We start from the raw sequence: 11158 nt of genomic DNA on the forward strand, positions 1-11158 counted from the left end.
TTATGTCTTTACCGCTCTCGAAGGTTGATCCTCTAGCAACCTTGATTGATTTGAGGCCGGCTTGAGTCTACTTCAATTTAGAAGAGGTACCGAGAATTAAATTTTATATATCCGAAAGTATTGGTAAATATAAATGTTTAGATCTGTTCTTTTTGTTAATTGGTATTGGTTACGATGAGAAATGGTTTATTCGAGTAATAGGCCGAGTCCCCCACATACCGCTTGTAATGAATGGCGTAACTTCAAGCTTAACAAAGAGGTCACGGAGAGGGTGCAACTTTTGAGTTGTTTTAAACGCATCTTGAAGGAAAAGATCCGGTGGTGGATCAAGGTCATGTCTTCGATGGCGTAAGAAGAGCGGATCTCAACTCTCAAAGACATTGGCCCTACAAACTAATTTCTATTCAAAGCAGCTGACCTATGTGCCTACCGGTGGAGTAACTATGTGGAATAATTACTTTGTCTTTTTTTTGTTAGATCTATGTCCCACTACTATGAGGTAGTTGAGAACATTAGACTTGTTTCGGTTTTCGCAAGGATTTAACTAAAGAAGACAGGAATTTATGGTCTTTAGAGGGGCTACATCCAGAAAAATCTTTCTTTATGGGCTCAACTTGAGTTTAAAACCTAAGTCTTTAGCTTTAATATTGAGTGTATACTCATTTGGTATTTTATTTCTCAGTGTCATTAAAGTATGTGCTTTCTCATGGAGCAACTTTTTCTTTTATTGCTCATGTTTTACCGAAGCCATGTATATAGCGAATGCAACTTATTCTCTCACCATCACCACCACCGGGATCATAGATGCAATTGAATGGTCGATAGAACGCAACTTATTCTCTCACCACGATCACTTGGGCTCATAGATGCAATTGAATCTTTCCCCTAGAGTTTCTACAGATTATAGGGATATGTTGCCATATATAGATCGGGAATGTTTGTTGTGGATGCTTCGGAAAATGAACGTCAGAATAAAATGAGGGTAATTGACAGTCGTTGTCAGAAACATGTCTTCAGACTTTGTATCTTAAATGTATTTTTTAGAAAAATTACAATTAAGAGGGAATCACGCTCACTTTGCAGGAAACGTATGATCAAGAGCATGCTACGAAAGAACCCAGATTGTAGATTGACCGTCAGGAACCCAGATTGTAGACTAACCATAAAAGGCACGTGGAGCGTCGAGGTAGCGATGTAGGCACATCCACGCCTCGCGGGCCGTAGGCACGGGCATACCCTAGTGCATTTAAAAAGAGGAGCACATGCATAGAGTCAACAATAATTCTAGGAGTCCACCTGCCATATATGACATTGGCAGTTCCTTTGACCACCTGACACGTCTTTTGCACTCAAAGGCATGCCCTCCCATGGCTACGACCCCCATGACATTTTAGGAATCTCTAATAATCTTCTACATGTCTTTGACATGCCCACTAAGGTGTAAACCTAAGCAAAATGCTACTCGTTACTGACACAAAAATATCCTAAAATCCCATATAAATGCAATAGCATGAATACTGATATTTACTTAAATGATGGATCTAAGATAGAGAAAATTTGCTACATCATAATCAAGTCTAATCATATGCAATCTCATATATGTTAGCCTACCACTCTTTACAAATTGATTAATTCAAACAGCAAGTGCTATTGGATATCATAAATCAACAAAAAGTCAAAAACTTACAAATGTGAACTCTGTGATAACTTGTATGAGCCACATTGAACCACCTTACGCTGAACCACATGACTGTTCCCTCAGATTCAGGACTTCGAAGACCGGTCCCAGAATGTTGCATGGGTAGTTGCAATGGCAGGGCCGTATGTAGCTGTGAAGACAATTTACAAATGTATCCACAGTTTTCTCGACATGAATAACTTAAAATCGTGTGTCCAATTGATTTTGATCACTATCAAGAAGCTGCCATCCAATTTCTGATTTCCATGGCGTAATAATGGTGTTATGTAACAATGGTGTTATGGGAATCGGCTGGAGATTGGAGATCCATATAGGGGCTCAAACGGCTTCTTAACATTAACCATCATTGTAGAAAGACAAATTCTAAATATTCTAAGCATTGATATAACTGAACAAATTACAATGAAATTAGATTTTTTTTTTTTTTTTTTTTTTTTTTTGTAACAGAGAAAAGACCATCAACAAAGAAATTAATTCCACATGAACATGAGTTTTGTAAGAAAAGCTTGATGCTAGAGTTGATAGCACTCAAGCAAGAGCTGCGAACAATGTACAATTAATAAGTCAATGTACAATTAATAAGTCAAGGAACACCATGTATGCAATATAAACACAAATTCACAGTACCAATTAAGTACATACAAATTCAACTATATATTGAGCAAAAGTGTGAAGTCTAGATTATGGTCTAGATATTGTCTAGATTACTAAATCAGCAAAGAAGAAAAAAAAAATTGTACCGTTGTACCTTAATTGATATTGCTCCCTTCATAATGAGTGGTTATTGTCAATAAATTTTTTGCAACAGCAAATAATTTGTTGAATTCGTAGAAAACAAAGTTAAAGATGATGGAAAAATAAAAACTAATAGGGATAGATGATATATAGGTAGCTAAAACAATTTATACTACATTAACTGAATCTGAAAACAATGATTTAGACAAAGCCCATTGGAGAGGGAAGAAGAAAATATCAAACATGAAATTGCTATAGGAAAAAAGGATACCAAAAAAATTAAGACAAAATTTTAAATCACCATTGTGTCGCCTCCTCGAAAGATTATACGATCACCGAATGTTGCTTCTTCCATTGTGAATAATGCACCATGAAGAAGATGAAATTAAAAAACTTCATAGAACCAAAATATTAGAGTTGATGAGAGTAGAGACAAGCCTGCCAACTGAAATTGGAATAGGTTTATTAGTTTATATAACTTGGAAAAGCAACAAATGAAGAATAAGGAGAAGAATCCCATGTGTTTATTAAATATTAGGGAAGGAGTTACTAAAAAATTTATTGATGGAGATGAAGAAATTTAATGAGAATTGATTTTTAGAGATGAAAGAGAGGATGTACTTGGGATTGACCGTTGGAAGGCCAAGTCCGAAGCTCAACTCATTGTTCGTGCTATTATTTGAGGGAGCGGTTACTGGAGGACTAATTGTCTAATTTAGAAATGAAATGAGGGAGACATTCTCAGACGTGTTGTATTAGAGGCCCAAGTCCACAAACCCTTTAATAATGTTTTAATGTGCTAAGTGAATTTTGATCCCTTTAATACAACCGTTAGTTAACGAAATTAAACCTAACAGTACAAGAATTATTTTGTGCTTTGTTCCAACTCGATTTTAGTTGTCATTTTTACTTATTAACGTGCTTTAAATGACTACTCATAGGTGTTTCAAAATGATATAGAACGTATATCTTTCCAATCTAACTCAAATCTCCAGAAAATCTCCACCATTTTTTGTTTTTCTATTTTGTTTTATTATAATAAATATATAACACATTTATCATGCGGCATCAGAAAACATAGTCCATTCACTCACTCCATTGAGACAGACAGCGCAATTTATATTTATCATAATAAAAAAAAAAAAAGACGGTGCAATTTATTCATCTAGTCGGTAATTGCTTCCATAATCAAAGAGAGTAGAAAATTGTATGGACCACATGACCACGATCCAAACGTGTCATAGAATTTTCAGAGAGCAGCCATTGGCAATTCCTTTCTCATTTTCTAAAGAAGTGAAACATGCACGATACCTTATTTTTCTAATTTTTCAATCTCCTTGCAGTCTCCAACATAAGAATATTCGCCGTCATGCCTCCGAAAATGGTCTCACAAATCAAACTTCACAACCAACTTTTATTGAAAAATTCCGAGCAGGCCTTTATGAAAAGAAAACCATGATTCCACATTTCTTAGCAAATTATTACTTAATTAATTAACAACTACATATAGTACTACAATGATCTTATCGTAGCTAGTTGAAAAGAAAAGAAAATTCTTAGAAATGAGTTTCGTTGTTCAAAATAATCATCATAACAACAGTGATACGATTATAATACCCTCATCTCGCTCTCTCCTTTAGACATAAAATATATATATTGAACTATATAGATCGAGACTGTGTGAGGCAACATTCTTTTTTTATTATTGTTTTCTTTTTGGTAACGTGCGTGGCAACTACTTAGCACATGATCGAATCCATGTAGGTCTCGTGTGCAATCCATACCATAGGTCCTCTCAAATGTGGAAACATGAATAGATACTATATGTCCCAAAAGTCAACTCGATTTTACATCTGTTTACAACTTCACATAATCACATGCATATTATGTATATAACTTCCTCAATTTAAAAATAATTAATCATCAAAAGATAATTTATCAAGGAACATGTGAATTAACGTGTCACATATATTACATACTATATATACATGTGAATTCACATGTATATAACTTATTTTTTTGTTTTTGGTAAAATGCATTCTATTTATTCACTTACCTAAAGGTACGAAAAGTACAAATAGCAGCCGAGTCATCTAACAACAGACTATTTACAGAGTTAGGTGGTCTATCACACCAAATAGAGGTAACACCCAATTGTATATGTGAAAGTGTATTGGGCAAGTTTTCTTGAGTAATCATGGGATTCGACCATATATGGCTCTCAAATCCCAAAACCATAATTTTCAGCTCAAACATAAATAGTCTCCGAATCATGATTGGAAATTTGGAACACGGTTATTGAATTTCAACTTGTTCTTGATTCTCAATCTAATGTTTTTGGACATATGTGAATTGCTAAGTGGGCATATTATTAGGTATTAGATATTTTAATTGCAAATTTGAAATGGGTGGAACATGGTTCAATACTTCTATTTCTAGATCCAACTAGGTAGGTCTACGACTCTATGTATAAGGGTGCAACCATAGATGGAGACAGGGGAGGGGGACAGTCGCCCCTCTAAAAGTTTTGAAGAACCATTATGTTCTATGTATTATTAGTATGAATTTTTTTGAATACATAGAGGTTCGCCCCCACTTAAAATAAGTTCAAATATTTTACTACCGCCGCGTTAAACTTTTTGACTATGCTTTTTAAACGTGAAGCCACAGCATAATCTTCGTATAATAGGTGTAGGAGCGTCATATCAAATCCAAGCGTTTTATCATTAATCTACTCTTAGAGAACATAAAGGGACCTCTGGTAGTGTGGTAATAATTAATTCTAGGCAATTGACAATGTACTTTGACTGATTCTTTTGTATAAAAATGTTTGAACAATGAAATTCGTGGTTTGGTTTTTCACTGTCGAGGGTACGTTTGGGAACGGGAATTAGAATTTTAGTGAGAATTAAAATTCTCAAATAATTGAATTCTCAGTAATAATGTGAGAAATAGGGTGTTTGGTTGTCCACGAGACCGAGAATAGAAGTCAAATAACACACAATTAAGTCGAGCATAAAATCCTTGCAAAGTCACGACTTACTTTCTCCCTCTAAATATCAAAAAGTAAGTCTTATTATACCATTTATTTATACCATTTCTTTAATATATAAGGTCACATTCAATCTTTACTATTCACTTTACTTTTCTGAGTTTTGAAAAAAAGAATGGGGGAAATTGCTCATTTTAATCCTTCTATCACTTCTTAAACCAATTTATTTCAATTCATAACAAGAATTTGCTAATTTCGATGGAAAGAAGTCAAGAAATTATGTTATAATAAGATGTAAGCATTTTAAAACCCTGGTATTAAACTATTTTTTTCAATTCAACGATTTCACTGAGTTTTTTGGAGGCGAAAGAGCTCAGAGCTCATGTAATATATGGAACAAACCTCTTACAATAGTCTATATAAGTAACTATGGGGAGCTTAAAGTGGCCAAGCCTTTGATTTCTCTTAGTCTGCTTTGATTGTTCCTTTTCGAGATTCATGGAGTAGGTTTATAATTTGAATGTTTTCCTTTATCTACTAATATGTTTTGTTATCATATCCCTTGTTAATTACATGGTCAAAGTGGTAATTAAACACACTCCCCAGATTTATCCCTTGTATACACATAATCTATATTTTGATTATGTGTATACACTCGCCCCCCTAGGTCAAATTCCTGGCTTCGTCCTTGGGTGCAACAATATTGTACTTTTAACTTTTTTTTATAAGGATCTTATTATCTTAATTAGCTTTAGCTATTTTAATTTGTTGGCAAACAACTATGACTTGAACTTTGATTGGTAGGCCAGGTCGTGTAATAAGTTCGATATAAGATAGTGAGAGGTATGTCGTGCCCTAAGACGAGTGATGCACGCCAAACCAATGCAATAGAAGCGATAAACTAATAACAACGTATATGTAATCGAAAAACAACCAATTTCTTGCTTAACCAAAAGTAGTAAGCAAAATAATGCAATCATCCACAACAACAAGAGAAAAAGAGACCAAAGGTTTTTATGTGGTTTGGCAATGCCTATGTCTAAAAAAAAAATTGATCAATTACCAATAGAGAGAACAAATTACAATCACCAACAACCAAGAATCCTAATGGAATCACAAGTTCTCTCTCCAAATTCTAGTCGCCACAAATTTAGCTTTCCCCTTTTGCTAACAAATTCCAACTCTAATGGGATATATATATACCCCAAGTCCATAATGGGTTTCCTACAAAAATTAGGAAATTGTTTCCAAAACCATGTGGAGATTGGCTCACAACAAATAGTTTCCTAAACCATATCCAATTTCGAAATCAACCGCGTGAGTGTAGTTTTCCAATTTCAACTTGTGTTCCAATTCTAATTTGGAAAGGGTGCGGCTATTGCCAAGGGCCAATTTGCTTTTGCTAATGGTCTATCACATGTTTGACTAGAGGGCCCTTAAAACTTAATAAATAAATAAAGGGTTAACTAGTATTACCCCCCACTAGATGAGCCAATTAGGATTCCCCCCCCACTAGATGGGAAATTAGGGTCTCCCCTCTAAATACACACAAAAAAAAAGTCAAAATGGGTTGACCGAATTTTTTTTGTGTGTATTTAGGGGAGACCCTAATTTCCCATCTAGGGGGAATCCTAAAGGCTCATCTAGGGGCAGCAAATTATTTGCAAATTGTTAGAGCATCATCAACGCGCGTTGCTAAAAAAATTGTGACACATCAGTTTTTTGTGTCAGTAAAAATTGCAAAAATCACATTATGTACCAATGCATTTTTTTTTTCAAATTTTTGGTTTCTATTTCGGACAAGAATACTTGTCCCGCCTCAGTTAATTTTTTTTTTACACGGGTAAACTTGTCCCGTCCATTATTCCCTCCATTTCCTTAGCGCCAAATCATTTTGGGGCCCAACGGTACAAAATCCAGCAGTTTCATTTTTTTACTAAAAAAAATATAAAAAAATTTGGACAGCAAAACTTGACCCGTCTCATTTGTGGGACAGGAAAACTTGTCACTACAACAGAACATGTTTTTAGTAGCCCCATACCCCATCGCTAAAGGTGCCTTTGAGCGTGGCAATATATCTATCGCAATACACCAGATGACGTTGCTAAAAAGTGCGTCTCAAATACTCAAATGCAATGCCAAAAATGGCGTGGCAAATGTTCCTAAATTGTTGCGACGCCTGTGAGCACTGCTAATACACTAATTCCGTTGCTACTTCATTTATGAAAATTAAATTAATTGCAAATTTTTTTCAAACTATTTGCAGTGCTTGGCGTCGCAAAAGAGAGATTGTAACAACTAGGATGGCGTTGCAAAACTGATACCTTTAGCTTCACAACTAGGCGTCGCAAAAGACAACATTTTGCTACACTATTTCCGTTACGGAAAGTTTAAATATTTGGCTACACAGTGCGGGAAGTTTAAATATTTAGCTGAACATTTGGCGTGGCAAAAGAAATCCATAGATTTAGCCACACACCAAGCGTGGCAAAAAGTGTCTACGTTACTGTAGAATCAAAACTTTTAGCTACATCAAAATTGTTGCAAATGATATAAACTCCAGAAAAACACACGTATTTGGGACGCATTTAGCATTGCAAATAGTGCAATTCATTAAGATACATGTACATTTCCATTTACATAATCTTGCCAAAAACAATTTTTATAGAACACAGTAACCCTATAACAATTCACCATAAATCATAACAAAATGAATTTTATTACTAAATCATTTAATACAAAAGAACTTAAAGAATTCACATAACTATTTTTTGCGAAAAAACATCATCTCACATAATCTTAATAACGTTCAACTAAATTTAGACGAATTATTCAAAACTAAAATTCCACAAATCATGTCTATAGCATGCTAATTTGAGCAGCATCCACTCGGAACTTCTTTTTTATTCTACTACTTTTGGCGACCAATCGACCAATCTGGCACAACAAATTAAAAAAAAAAATCACTTAAGTAAATTTATTAGAAACATTAATAAACCTAATATACACTAAATAAAAATCACTTAAGTAAATTTATTAGAAACATTAATAAACATTAGTAAACTTTTCCGATGGCTATGCCCACTGCTGTGGACTATCGGGTATGTTTGTTGTTGTTAACCATCTGATATACCTGCAGTGCCCTAACCAAATGATGAATTATAGGTCATGTACCTTATTATCTCTTCGATGAACTTCATTCAATGCTGAGAACCACTCTCACTTGCAGCCATTTGCCTTTTGAATAAAATTGTTTATGTCAAAGGCATCACTCCCAGTCTTTGTGATGACACCCTGGTCATGAATTAGGTGAAAGAAGTCATCAAACAAAATTTTCCTCATGTATATGTACGTGATTTATGAATTGCAAATGCATTCTCAGAGAGAGAGAGAGAGGGAGACCCTTTCAGTTACAATGGTAGTTATAACATTTGCGGGAGTAACATCAAAAGCTGGATTCCAAACAGAGATCCCAAATGTAGCAATTTACTCACCAAGTCCCCTCGAGAATTCAAGAGTTCCTTTGGAGATCTTTCCTCGATAACAATTTCTTTACCCAAGGAAAGATAGAAGTCACAGGTGCAACCACAAAAAATGGAATCCCATGATGTAAAGCACAAAGGGCTAGCCTGTAAGTCCCAATTTTATTTGCAATGTCACCTGCATTGTAGAAAAGAAGCACGCTAAATTATGTTAAAAGAACCCAAATATATCTCCAACCTTATAACGGACTGGTGCAAGTGTATACCATTTGCAGCCACACGATCAACTCCGACAATGACAGCATTAACACGTCCAATTTTCATTAATGCAGCTGCTATTGAATCTGCTATAAGAGCAGCAGGTATTTTATCATGAACCAACTCAAAGGTTGTGAGCCTAGACCCCTGAAGTTGCAGAATGAGAAGAATCATATTAGGATTTAAAGACACAATATGTACTTCAATTTTGAAACCAACACAACAATTATTTAATCCATGGATTACAATAGGGCTTAATTAATCGCCTTTTAATGTTAACGACCATTCCATAATATGACAATAAAGTTATTATTTACAATGTTTTAAGAAATCAATGACAACAACTAGCATATCTCCTATTGTTTAGAGAAATTGATCCCTAGGACGACAATTTCTGGGGATTATGCCATTACTAACCTCAATTTGTAACTTTATCCATGCACATTGATTTCTACATAACAAAAATCAGCCAAGGGATTACACCTTTAACGTTTCAACTCGCAAGTTTTTAACAGATTTCATTACGATTGACCAGACTAATTCACGACTCTTTGAAAAATTGTGATAGAGTGAATGCCTCATTAATAGTCAGTATCCAATACATCCCACTTCTCTCTTTGTGTAAAATGTCACCCTAGGCAATACAACCTTTAAACAGAGACTCTAATGCTCCTGTTCAATTTCTTTTTCATAATCACTATAGTATTGGACGTTTGTAGTATAGGATGATCAAGATAGCTGTTTGATATATTGGATTAGAGTCTAATGCTCCTATTTCATAAACACCCTAGGTATCATGCCATCTTTTTAAAATGACTAGTTTCGGTCAAATTCAAATGCCAAAACTATAATGACAAAGATACAAGGTAATGTTGGGGTACTTGCCTGGTTAAAAGGTCGTGTCTCTGTGCAAAAGGCCTTTTCAAAGACCCTATCAAGATGAAGTGCACGGATAACTCCAAGGGCGCATTACCATATCCAAATTTGTTGCAAGACTATTAAAAAACGATTAATGCTGGGGTGAATGTATCATAACCTATTTTACATAAGCTCTTACTAGATCGATAGAATAACGCGAAAGTCTACAATATTGCAAAGTCCGAGCACCTGCCAGTGTTGCAATGAGTTAAAATAGAAATGTTCTTAGAATCCTTTAGAGTATACTTAATAAAGCTTGCTCCATATGAACCAATAGCATTATTTGAAGTAACATCATCCTCAAGCATGGTTTCAACAGATTCTATGTAAGCCTTAAGAATGATAATATAGCGTTTTTGTTTATCATCAGTGTAACAGTTTTCCAATCATTCTAAGACTAGAATCTAGAGTTAAATCTACTACCTGAAAAACAGATTTAGAATCCCCGAAGAAGCAAAGACTCTTTGTTATGACATCTTTAAGTTTTATTGCGACATCGGCAGGTTTACTGGTGTTGGATGGCTGCAAATAATAATTCATAAGTCATATAATGGTTGGGATATGAAACGACATCTTAAGAAAAAAAGAGGTACCTGGAGACAAGATAGTCTAATTTATTGAAAAGAAAAGAAGTTGCATTCTCAGATGTTCCAACAAACGGCTCCATGTTAAACACTTCCACAGCCAGGGAAATGGCTGCGGATATAGCAATTGCAGGTGCCCCATGAACCACCATATCCCTTATAGTATTCCTGGAATAAAACAAAAAGATACTAAAAGGTCAAAATCAATCCATTCTTTCTTCATAATTTGTTCATCAATCAAACCTCGTAAAATACCAGTAGCGTAAATTTCTTTAAATTTACTGTCTTATATAGTCTGACTAAACTACTGGATACAAGTCAAAGTTCCACAAAGAAAAAATCGACCATCCCCTAGGGGGCTAGAACACTGATATGGATAAATAGGAAAGAGATGCTAGTTGGCTACACAAGGAATCAAAAGAGACACTATGATAGACTTCGAAACTACTAAACAAGTTCCTATACAAGATTTAACATAATTAAAATCCTA

General features: G+C 34.8%; 1 pseudogene; it reads right to left on the bottom strand.

The window, feature by feature from the left end:
• Positions 1-8361: 8361 nt before the first annotated feature.
• Positions 8362-10918, bottom strand: LOC147505296 (methylthioribose-1-phosphate isomerase-like; annotated as a pseudogene).
• Positions 10919-11158: the final 240 nt, after the last annotated feature.

The sequence above is a fragment of the Coptis chinensis genome, chromosome 4, assembly GCF_015680905.1.
Source record: "Coptis chinensis isolate HL-2020 chromosome 4, ASM1568090v1, whole genome shotgun sequence".
NCBI lineage: Eukaryota > Viridiplantae > Streptophyta > Magnoliopsida > Ranunculales > Ranunculaceae > Coptis > Coptis chinensis.